At 40.6% G+C, this 12,976-nt stretch overlaps 1 protein-coding gene across 8 annotated transcripts in view; it reads right to left on the reverse strand.

Annotated features, from left to right (window-relative positions):
- Positions 1 to 12,976, reverse strand: part of APBB2 (amyloid beta precursor protein binding family B member 2) — a 375,114-nt gene that overhangs the window by 291,197 nt on the left and 70,941 nt on the right. For 7 of the 8 annotated variants that reach the window (XM_079919412.1, XM_079919413.1, XM_079919408.1 and 4 more), the window contains one exon: positions 11,845 to 12,001. The exons of the other annotated variant lie outside the window; for it this stretch is intronic. The gene's annotated coding sequence lies outside the window, so the exon portion shown is untranslated. The remainder of the gene's footprint in view (positions 1 to 11,844; positions 12,002 to 12,976) is intronic. 8 annotated transcript variants of the gene reach the window in all.

Here is a 12,976-nt window from a genome sequence, read left to right on the forward strand (position 1 = left end):
CCTCTCCAGTGCCCTGGATCTTAAGGCCCTTGCTGCCCTTTAAAGTTCACTGCAGGTTCCACCTCCTCTAGGACATCTTCCCAGGATTGTCTGGCTCATGCCTGTTTCTACCTCCTCAGGGTTCCTGTGGCCTTTACTGCCCATACTAAACATCCCACATCACACTGGCCCATCTAGACTGTGTGCCGCTAGAAAGCAAGAGCCATGCCGTTCATTTTTCAGGCCCCATGCCACCTACTCTACGGGCAGCAATCATAACACTCGCTGACAAAGAACATCATAGGGAAAAATACAGGAGTACAATGTTTGAATTATTTTTATTTATTTATTTATTTATGGCTGTGTTGGGTCTTCGTTGCTGTGCGCGGGCTTTCTCTAGTTTGAGGTGAGCGGGGACTACTCTTCGTTGCGGTGCTCGGGCTTCTCATTGTGGTGGCTTCTCTTGTTGCAGAGCACGGGCTCTAGGCGCACAGGCTTCAGTAGTTGTGGCACGCAGCCTCAGTAGTTGTGGCTCGCGGGCTCTAGAGCGCAGGCTCAGTAGTTGTGGTGCACGGGCTAGGCTGCTCCGCGGCATGTGGGATCTTCCCGGACCAGGGCTGGAACCCGTGTCCCCTGCGTTGGCAGACAGATTCTTAACCACTGCGCCACCAGGGAAGCCCTGAATGACTTTAAATGTATTGCCAACACTTGAAGACTGGGAGCAGTCACATAAAAATCCAAATTTATGTCTTCTCTTGAAATACTAGAAGATCAGGCAACACTGGCCCTCATTCCTCAACAGCTGAGTGGTCATCATGCCCCCCCCCCACCTTTTTTTTCTTTTCGGCCGCACCGCGCAGCATACAGGATCTTAGTTCCCTGACCAGGGATTGAACCTGTGCCCCCTGCAATGGAAGTGTGGAGTCTTAACCACTGGACCACCAGGGAAGTCCCTAATTGTGCCCTTTTCCCCTTTTTCTGTCAGGTCCTGGTAGGCATGTGAGTTTGTGATCCCCATACTAGACACTGGTTACCTTGAATATTTTAATTATCAAGTTATTTGGGGAACTGAGTATTTATTGAAGGTAATATCAGTTTTTCTCACTCATGATATATTGTGACAGACTTGTTTCAGACATTTCTACATTATAAACATAAATAATTACATACATACACAAATATACACACATATATGTATTCTGTATTAACATTCCTAATAGATTACAATTCTTACACTATGGTTCAAACACCTTGAAATATGGGGGCTATAATTCTTGCCATGACTAAGTATAAGAGGGTCAGATATCAGTACAGAAGCTATGCAGAAAGAAAGGAAGATAAAGCAAAAATAAATGTTACTGGTGAGCTATATATCAAACCATTTTAGGGGAAAAAAAGTCACTAAAATTCTTTTGAAACTAGAAAAATTCCATGGCCTTGTTGATTTAAAAACAAAACCTCACGGATTAGAGATCAAACTATGTATACATAAGGGATGTTACAATGGGTTTATTCTCCAGACAACTGCCTACATTCTAAAGTAAAACTGTCTTCTTCCTATGATTAAATTTCAGCATCCAAACTGAGACCAAAGGAGGTAAATCACACCATAAAGAAACAGATACAATGGTTTCCAGAGAAGCCTACCAAGAGTGGAAGAGTTAAGCAGTTACTGTTTCGGGAAGAGTTTAGGGGAGTCATCTCCTTTGACCTATGACTCATGCCTGGGGTTTTAATTAAGAGAAAAGCAAGAAGTCAGAAGATATTTAAAAGGCACCCTGACTTTATCTGTGTATCAGTCCTAACTTCTACTCCAAACAGGCAGGCCTTTCTCAGCAAACAGCTTTCCTGATGAGCAATCAGATTTTGAAGACTTCCACTGCCACCTCCAGCCCTGTGGTCTGAAAAGCAAATACAATTCAGTCTAAAGCTCATATTTAAAGCAAAGAAGGGTGCACTTTCAGACATACTTCAGCACGAAGGGATTCTGTGTCCTTCAAGTCACATTTGGTAAATATCTTTCTCCTTTCTCTTTCCCAACTCAGTGTTTTAACTAATAAGCTTTCAAGGGAACGTTCGCTGGCTTAGCGCATACTTTACCACTCTTCCCATAAAAATTACCTTCTTCCTCTGCATGCAGAGAGGCAAGAAAGACTGAAGAACATGAGAAAAAAATTTACAGTGTTTTTACAAACATTTAGTAAGGTTTTATAAACTGCATTAAAACACAATGGATGGGACTTCCCTGGTGGTGCAGTGGATAAGAATCCACCTGCCAATGCAGGGGACACGGGTTCGAGCCCTAGTCCGGGAATATTCCACATGTCGCGGAGCAACTAAGTCCATGCGCCACAACTACTGAGCCTGCGTTCTAGAGCCCGCAAGCCACAAATACTGAGCCCACGTGCCGCAACTACTGAAGCCCATGCACCTAGAGCCTCTGCTCCGCAACAAGAAAAGCCATCACAATGAGAAGACCGCATACCGCAACGAAGAGTAGCCCCCGCTCGTCGCAACTAGAGAAAGCCCGAGCGCAGCAACGAAGACCCAACACAGCCATAAATAAACAAATAAATTTATTTTAAAAAAACAACAACGAATGGTTATGGTCATGATTATACACTGCCCAGCTAGCTCTTGATTCTTGTTTAAAAGGAAAGAAAATGAATAAATGAACATGGCTAGAAAACTCAAATAATATGGAAAAGAAAAAGGTTTTCAGTGTAATATCTCCCTAGGCGGAAAAAATGTATGTACCAGCATATATACAGTATCTTCTTTAAAACATTTATACAAAAGGGAATAGTAGTCACATGATTCTGCAAAACATTTTTTCATTTTATATAGACACATGCACATACATACATATATAAGTTGTATATGTATATATAAAAATAATGTAATTCCAAATCAGCACACTTATAGAGTTTTCATTCTTTACAAATATGCTGTAATATAATATACCTTGTATAAATATCTTGGCATAGTTGTAAGTGAACCTATTTATGAAATTGCTGGTGATTTTAAATTTTAAACTATATTGAGAAATTGCTCTCCAGGGGCATCTACTTTATAATTCAATCTCAAACAGCCGTCCCTTTTCTGCATGTAATATAAGTATCAAAACAGACCTACTTTGTCTCAAACTGCATCACAAAACTGCCAGACAACCAACCCATCACAGAACAAGTCAAGCTCTTCTAGACAACACAGACTCTACGAACCAAACCAGAAGCATCACATATCAAAGCTGGAGGCTGGCAATCACAGCTTCATAAAGGGTTCTGCGTAGCTGACCTTTTACGTTTTTCTATATTCTTTGTCTAAGACAAAACTGCAGGAACAGGGTGGGGGAAAGGGGAGATTATCATCTGCTAGGTATTTATCCTAGTCCATTCGGGATGCTATGACAGAATATCAGAGACCGGGTGGTTTATAAACAACAGAAATTTATTTCTCACAGTTCTGGAAGCTGGACATCCAAGATCGCAGCGCTAGCACAGTCACCTTCTGGTGGGGGCCCTTTCCTGATTCATAGCTGGCGTTCTCGCTGTTTCCTCACATGGCAGAAGGAGCTAGGATCTCTCTGGAGCCTCTTTTATAAGGCAGTAATCCCATTCACGAGGGCTCCACCGTCATGACTTAAGCACCTCCCAAAGTCACCACCTCCTCATACCATCATCTTTGGGGGGTTAGGATTTCACCATGTGAATTTGAGGAGGGGACACATTCATTTACACCACAGCAGTGCTCAACTACGAATACTACCGGGGAAAACACTGAAACCGTCATAGAGTTGAACCCCTTGGTCCCTCCCCACTGTCAAATACCATGGGGGCCCCCAAGGCAGGCAGTGCAAAGAAGCTCGAAGCCCCCCAAACAACAAGTGTAGAATCAGGGTCGGGGACAGTCAGGGAAGTCCAAGGCTGACCTTCTTCCTTCCTTCTCTAAGTAGCTGCTTGGGAGGGTCTGATTCCCTCAGCAACCAGATCTCACAGCAAGCTGACAGAGTGCATGGCTGGGCCACATACCTTGGCTGTAAGATCGTGGACAGACTCCCAAACATGCCATGCATTTTTATTTCCACCTCTGAGGTTCTGATTAGGTATTTTCCTCAGGTAAAAAGCCTTGGAAACCCCCATCCACTTACAACCTCCTACCTCCTATTCATTTATCAAAAATAGCAAAATGCCACTTCTCCAGATTAATCTACATCCAAATTAACCTTTTTCTACTTGGAAATTCCAAAGCATCCTATTCATACAGTACTTTGGGCCTTTATTATCTCATTAGTTATAATAATGATGAAAGGTATATAAAGAGATACAGAGTGTTCTACAGGCCAACCACGTGAGAGGCTGTGCTTTTATTTACACAGATATAGCATGAGGTTTGAGAAAAAAAAAGTTTAGATTCAAATTTAAATTAGATTCAAATTTAGATTCAAATTTAAATCTAAAAAAAGTTCAGATTTAAATTAAATTTATCCAGGGCTTCCCTGGTGGCGCGGTGGTTGAGAGTCCGCCTGCCGATACAGGGGATGCGGGTTCGTGCCCCGGTCCGGGAAGATCCCACATGCGGTGGAGCGGCTGGGCCCGTGAGCCATGGCCACTGAGCCTGCGCGTCCGGAGCCTGTGCTCCGCGACAGGAGAGGCCACAACAGTGAGAGGCCCGCGTACCGCAAAAAAAAAAAAAAAAAATTTTATCCAAGATGTGAAACTTGGATAAAACCATTTGATCTCTCAGCTCCTGAGATTCTTTATCTACGAAACAGGTAATACTGTCTCTCTCATAGGACTGTTGTGAGGATTCTCCCCACCCCTGTCCCAACCCATCAGAAGCCGAGAAAGTGTTAAGTCCTTAGCACACTGGACAAGCTCAATAAAATGTTACCTCTCCCAGAAGGGCTTGTATTCTGGCTATCTCTCCTCCAGGATACTTCATTTTGTTCCCTCCAGCAACTACCAAAGGAGACTTTGTTAATACCGTTAACAAGTTCATTTGGAATTTAACTGAATTGCACTGAACCAAGTAAAATTAACTCAGCATCTCTGAACACTCATAAATGAATGCCTCCTCAAGGTCAGTGGTCATTTTTAATCCAATTTTAGAATCATCGAGGACCTAAAGTCTTGGTTGGAACTCCAGACTTTCTATTTCTGAGATAAGTCTTTGGTAAAGCCACTAGTTACCCTCCTACTTTCCCAGGCATGGCCACTGTCAAGCTTTAACCAGACACCAGAGAGGAGCCACAGCCCTCACAAACTATTTACAACCTAAAGTCGTCAAGAAAACCACCCTTATGAAACCAAGCACAGAGGAGTTACTAACATTCTAAATTCTGTCTTCAAAGGGCCTCAGCAGCATGAAGAATGCAGGAAAAACTAATTTTTTCATTCTTAAAAAGGGCACACTAGCAAATTGCACAGAGCAATTTCCTAAAGTAAGCTAGACTGATGTTGATATTCATTTTCTAAATAAATGACTGGCTTGGATACTGTCTACGTAAAAACATCCAATAGACTTATTTTTGTTTATAAATGAAGATGAATTCTTCTCTCAGCAGATAGTAATCAATTTGGAAACTTCAGAAGTTCTGAACAGTTATCGTGTCATGAATACTATAGGTCTTATTCGGACAGTATAATCAAACTAAATGTTTTATTCATTACAGGTCACTATGGGACTGAGAAACTACTGCTTGTTCTTACATCAGAAATTACACTAAAATAGACTGACTACATGTCACTGGAGTATGTTATCTTTGAAGGCTTTTAAAGGAAATCCAATACCTCACAGATTATGTAACATAAAAAATATAAAGACAAATAAAAAGTCAAAAGATGTAGTATTCCAAATTCTAGTAATACAGTACATATATTTATCATAAACATCCTCATTAGAGGTTTACACAAGAATGTGGTTTCTCCTAACGAAAGCAAGTTCCGGACATGCTCTTTATTCTTGCATCAGGCTCACCGAATGTGACCAAGTTGATCTGATTCTGCGACCAAATGATTATAAATAGGCAGGAGCCTTCACAAAATGTAATTGTACCACAACTCAAATTGCAACGGCTCAGCCATTCCGAACCCCTAACTTCAGTCAACACAAGGCTCTATTCAGAATAAAGGGCAGTTAAGAAGTTACCCTCACCCAGCCCTAGTATGTTTCAGCTCCCTAAGAAAAATAAGACCAATAGGACCGTATCCTCCTAGAACATTATACTACACTCCTCATAAGGTCATTCATCATTCTGCAAACAGGTCACAAAGATTTTTAAAAGGGCACCAAAGAGAAAGAAAGGACAGAAAGGAGTGACTGGGTTAAAAAAATCATGATACCCACATCCTAGAGAAATAAATGAAAGCTTACCTACTGCTTTTTCTTTTCAATGAAAATAAAAAGAGTAATTCCACGTTGCCCGTGGGTGCATTTTTATGAAGTGACATTATCAGCCAGAGGACTGCAAGGAAAGCAAAGGGGCCAGGTAACAAAACACGTCAGCTCTACCCAGGTGGAAATGAGAAGATTACAAGAAAGAGCAGGAAGCAGATAAGCCATCCTGGAGAACTGAGCCCTCCGGGAACAGGGAGGCATGGCTTGACCCACTAATGCAACGGCAGAAAACATGTTCTAAATCTAATCATGTGATTTTAATATCTGATTAAAGTCCAATAGCAGAAGTCAGCTTTTAGCTATATGCCAGAGAAGAGAAATGTCTCTGAATTTCACCAAGACTAAATTTATATTTTGTTCACATTAAAAATAAAAGTCATTCCCCAAACAAAATTGTAACTTTACTAGAAAACAAAAAAAGGCCAACTGGAATCCAAACATCACAATAAAGCACTGACTTTTCCTTTTTAACCTCTATGCATTCACAATTTTCACAGTTATAACTAAAGAAGAGATATAAATTTGCAGTCTTCGTGTTTCTAACATAATTATTTTAATGTCTCCACAGCAGTCTATTGAGAACCATACCAACACAAAGGCAAAAACAGCACAGGTAGATATAAAAATGTAGCTAGCATTTTAATTATATTATAAAAAATGTCCAATTTTCAGAAAACATAAAACCATACTATAATCCCAAAACCCAAGACATTTCAATTCACAGAGTTTCCATCTGGCAAAATAACTGTTTTGTGAAATTTACCTTTTTCTGTATAAAAGACCCAATTCATATAACCATTAATGAAAGTACTTGAAATTCTTGAAATAATATACCAAATGTATAAATCTTTCAGCCAGTAATTATTGGTAATGATTAAGACAGAGGTAATGAAAAAATTTTAATTTACTCTGTTTTATACAAATGGATAATGGGCATAAAAAAGCTTACCACTTTTATGAAAAACAAAGTAGTTTTTGGAAATAAAATAATCTAGAAAATGCATCTAGACTGATCTGCATTCTCTCCTATGACTTCAGATTTCCACTGTTATCCCAAAGAGAAATAACCAGAGACTAGTACTTTTAACAGAGTGACTCAAACAGGAACGGAGATGAAAAGTAGCAAAGGTACAACAGTTTTGTTTTTTTTTTTTAAAGGGAGCTATACTGCAGCTTAGGTCCATTTCTTGAACAAACCTTTTTCATAGAAAAATTGCATTGCAAAAACTTAAGTGAGGTGTGATACTGACATAAGGAAGAGAGAAAAAAAAAAACCTCTTACATTTATGGTCAATTAAATTTCCACAGGGATTTCCCTGGTGGCGCAGTAGTTAAGAATCTGGCTGCCAATGCAGGGAACACAGGTTCGAGGCCTGGTCCGGGAAGATCCCACATGCCGTGGAGCAACTAAGTCCATGCGCCACAGCTACTGAGCCTGCGCTATAGAGCCCGCGAGCCACACCTGCTGAGCCCACGTGCCACAACTACTGAAGCCTGCGCACCTAGAGCCCACGCTCTGCAACAAGAGAAAGCACCGCAATCAGAAGCCTGCGCATCGCCATGAAGAGTAGACCCAGGCTTCCCTGGTGGCGCAGTGGTTGAGAGTCCACCTGCCAATGCAGGGGACACGGGTTCGTGCCCCGGTCTGGGAGAGCCTGTGCTGCACAACGGGAGAGGCCACAACAGTGAGAGGCCTGCATACCGCAAAAAAAAAAAAAAAAAAAAAAAAAAGAGTAGACCCCACTCAACGCAACTAGAGAAAGCCAGTGCGCAGCAAAACACAAATTTTAATTATTTTTTTTTAAATAAATAAATTTCTACAGAGGTGCCAAAATAAATCAATAGGTAAAGGATAATCTTTTCAGCAAATGGTGCTGGAACAACTGGATATCCATATGGAAAAAAGAGAGAGAGAGAGAAAAAAGAGGAGAAGAGAAGAGAAAAGAGGAGAAGAGAAAAAAGAAATTGAACATATACCTGAACCTTACACCATACACAAAACTTAACTGAAAATGGATCATAGACCTAAATGTAAGGGCTAAAACAACAAAAGTTTTGAAAGAAACATATGAGAAAATCTTAGCAACTTTTGGTTAGGCAAAGAGTATTTAGAAACATCAAAATCATAAGCTTCGGAAGAAGAAAATGATAAATTGAACTTCATCACAATTTTAAATGTTTGAGCTTCAAAAGATACCATTAAGAAAGCAAAAAGACAAGCCAGAGACTGGGAGAAAATATGTGCAAATCATATGTCCAAAAAGGGACTTATAGACAAATAACCTAATATAAAAATATGCAAAGGATTCAAATAGATATTTCCCCAAAGAAGATACAGGAATGGCTAAGAAGCTCACTGACTGAGTTACCAGCTCAATTACGAGGGGATAAATTTCATAAATACCATCCTTTGTCCTTTTCATAAAGCTACAAAATAGGATGATTTCATTAGAATTTCCATAACATGTTACTTTGTTCTCATGTCACAGTAAAGTTTTCAAATCACTGTAAAATGATACTAACATCCATACTGGACAAGAAATAAAACTATCTCTATTCACAGATTGCATAATCTGGTATATAGACAATCCTAAAGAAGTCATATACACAATTAAAAAACTATTAGTACTGATAAACAAGTTCAACAAGGTAGAAGAAAACAAGAGCAATATACAAAAAACAACTGTATTTCTATACACTAACAATGTATATACACTCTGAAAGTGAAATTTTAAAAATGATTCCATTTATACAGCCATCAAAAAGCAAAAAAAAATACACTGTAATAAATTTAACAAGGAGGTGTAAGTTGTGTTCCCTGAGAACTGGGACAAAGTGAGAGAGCGGCATGGACATATATACACTACCAAAGGTAAAGTAGATAGCTAGTGGGAAGCAGCCGCATAGCACAGGGAGATCAGCTCGGTGCTTTGTGACCACCTAGAGGGGTGGGATAGGGAGGGTGGGAGTGAGGGAGATGTAAGAGGGAAGAGATATGGGGACATATGTATATGTATAACTTATTCACTTTGTTATAAAGCAGAAACTATTGTTATAAAGCAGAAACTGACATACCATTGTTAAAGCAATTGTACTCCAATAAAGATGTTTAAAAAAGAAAACGAAAACACAGTTGAAAGAAATTTTAAAAGACCTAAATCAATGGAAACACAGCCCATGTTCACGGATCAGAATTCTTAACATTGGTAAGACAGCAATATTTCTCAAATTGATCTGGAGATTCAACACGATCCCTATCGAAAGGCTGGTTCAAAAGACAGGTTGTCAAAGCCCACAGTGTACAACACAGTCAACTCTACCGTAGACTACGGACTTTAGTTAATAATAATAAATCAATATTGGCTAATCAACTAACAAATACATCACACTAATGCAAGACGTTAATAATATTATGAGAAAACTCGGGGCTATGGGTATGGAAACTCTACTTTCTGCTCAATTTTTCTGTAACCTAAAACTGCTTCCCCAAAATAAAGACTATTAATTTTTTAAAAGTCAAACGAGGTCAATTATAAAAAATAAAATAATAATCATAAAGCCTAACATGGAGAAGAAGAAACAAATCTTTAAAGTTCATGAAGCACTCGGAATTCTGCTGACACCGGAAAGCCAACTGACGTTTTGTTGAGAAGAGCAGCTGTTCCCCTGTGGTGTTCAAATAAACTCTGGACAACTTTCTGATAACCTCTCATTTGGCTGCTCCCGAAACAATTGTGTGTACAGTAAATACCGAGACTCTACTGCTGGCGAAGCTCTGAAATTATCTCTCTTATCTGCAATTAACTATACGCTCTGGAAAGCCTCCCTTTCTTTCAGACTCAAAAGGCAAGTAATTGAATTACATACAGTTCTAAAAATGTTCCTGTTTCTCCTTTGTTAAATAACAGCTCTCTGTGCTGGTCTCTCCCCAAGCCAGCAGAATTCCTAATTCCCCATCTCTTCTACTCCCACAGAAATTAGTTCTTACCTCTAGGGATACATTTTTCACACTGTGGGTCAGCTAACCTAATACTGATCTGGCTTAGCACTGCAAAGCCCGAGGACAGGGACTATGCCTCAGTCATTTCATGCTAAGACCTCCTACCTGGAAGGATGTTTTCAGATGTAAGCGACGGACACCTAATTCAAACTAAATAGCTAACCTGCCTGGAGAGTGAAACTGGAGTTGCTGGCTTTAGGGGCTGCTGAATCCAGGGCCATAAGTTGTGGGTGTAGGGTGGGTGTATGTGTGCATGTGTCCCCCTCATCCCCATTCCTTTTCCTCCATCTCCCTGCTCTGATTTCCTCTGTGTTGACTTCATTCTCAGAAAGGTTTTCCCTACGTGGTAGAAAAGAGGGTCACTAGTAGCTCCGGCTTAACAAACCCACAGAAAGGAAAAACCTTTTTGCAACGGTTCATAACTCCATAACGGACCCTTGTGACCCTGACTAGTCAAGCTGATGTCACATGCCCATGAAAGAGGCAGTGGAGTCACCTCCTCTAACTATAGGGGCTGAGAACAAAGCAAGGGTGACTGACAGCCCAGGGGAAATCCGGGTGATTTATTGAAAGGAGGAGGAAAGGGATGCTGGGTGGGCAAAGCCAAGAGACTTCACTACTTCACAGGCTCTCAGGACCGCCGACTCCCTCCCTTTTGCTGAGTATTTATCCACTGCTTATTACGTGTAATGCTGAGTTAACCACCGAATATTCAACAGAAAGTGTTTGCAGTGCCTGTCCCTGTATGATATTCTTTCTGAGAATGAATTCTTTCCCACCTTACTGCCACAGGTGAGGTTGTTTATGCAGTTTCCTGCTCCTGGTCCACAGTGAGGCTATGGGGCATTTAGTCACATTCCAATTATTTTCAGGACATTTCTTCTCCTCCGTCCTATGTATCTTAATGGCAAGTGCACACACTGCTGAAAATGAATGTGTTGCTAGCTTTCGTTTGGGGGGAGATAAAAGTAAGTAAAAACTTGCCAAGCAAACCGAAGGAGCACACACACAGAAGAACCCCTCCCCCTCAAAAATTTGGCAAGTCTTCACAATCGACCCTTCTTAGCGTGGAAACACAAATGAGGGCAAGTCTCTGAAAGTACAAGCCCAGGCTTTCTCGAGGACACGGCTTTCTCTCCAAAATAAAGCCAAGATCATGGAGTGATCATGGGTGACCTCTGGCTGTGGCTTCCTACACGTTTGCTTAAGCTTAAGATCCTCCTCTCTTTTCTGAGAGAGAGGACAGGACAGAGGAGAGCAACAAGGAAGGGAAAGGAAGGAAGACCACACAATACACTGTACACAGGAGTCTGTCAGGCTATACCTGCCATCTGTACAATGCTAGGCATCTCTCAAATAACTGGGAATGTTTATTTGGGACTGTCTCAAAAACACTCCGTGGAATGAACACCACCTTCCCCATCTGACCCAGTCCATTTACCCAGCCTCTCTTATCTGATACCAACCTGATTTTGCTTAAGTTATCGTCTGTCTCAGGCTTTCACAGGAGCTTTCTTTTATGGATTTTCCATCCAGCAAATGTTTCTGTTCCACGGCTGGGCAGAGCCGACCACAGCATGCTTGGCTACGGACAGCAGCTGCTCACCCCACGGCAGCTCCGACCTGGAGGGGCGAAGGCCGGAAGCCATTAGAGGGATTCACAGGCACAAACTCTCTCTCTCTCAGGAGTGTATGTTTGGCAAGCTAATCCCCAGCATCTTCCAAACGTTTAAAATCATTAATGAACAGAGACGACAGTTTATAAGGTGTTCTAAAGACAAGTTTGCGCTATTCTGAGGGGAGGACTGAAGTATTTAATCATTACTGAAAAGGTCTGGCCAAACACTTATGCTCTGTTTGCGGAAAATTTAAAAGCCAGATGTTTTAATTAACCACAGAAAACACGAGCTACAACTAAAATTTCATGAACACACTCATCTGCCCTGTGGAAAACCACAGGAATGTTCTGGCAAGGCTCAGTCTGGATTCTTGGGACACAGAGGGCTGGAATCTTTCCCCTTAGGAACCCGAACAGAAAATTAATTTGCTCAATATGTTTAAAAAAGTAAAATGAAACCCTGATTTAATCTCAGTCAAATACAAAAACATTTTAGGACTTCAAAGGGCACTACCAAAAGACACATAAGGGAAAGGTCATAAAAAATTCCAACGTGGTTCAGGATTTAGAATGTATTTTCAAGGCAAAGTGAATAGTGTAACAGAAAATTTTATAGGCTAAATAATCCAAAGGGGAAACTAATCATCTTTCATTTCCTAATAGAGGAAAATGATATATGAAAACCAATGTTCAAGTGAATCATAAATATTATCAAATGTATAATATATTCAGGCAAAAGGAATCACTTAACTATACTACTTCATGCCAAACCTGGGGCCTGGCCCACACGAGCTACTATGCTTCAGCCTGAAGAATCAAGGCATTCAGAAAAACTGTTAAAATAACTTAAGTTCACTGACATGGCAGCTAGCGACTTAGAAACAGAAAACTCAAATGAGGGAGCCCTATAAAAGCAATTAGTGAACAATTAAGAATAGCTTAAGAAGTCTTCGTTAATTATAGCAATAGTTATGACATCA

This window comes from Stenella coeruleoalba (genome assembly GCF_951394435.1).
Source record: "Stenella coeruleoalba genome assembly, chromosome: 4".
NCBI classification, from domain to species: Eukaryota; Metazoa; Chordata; class Mammalia; order Artiodactyla; family Delphinidae; genus Stenella; species Stenella coeruleoalba.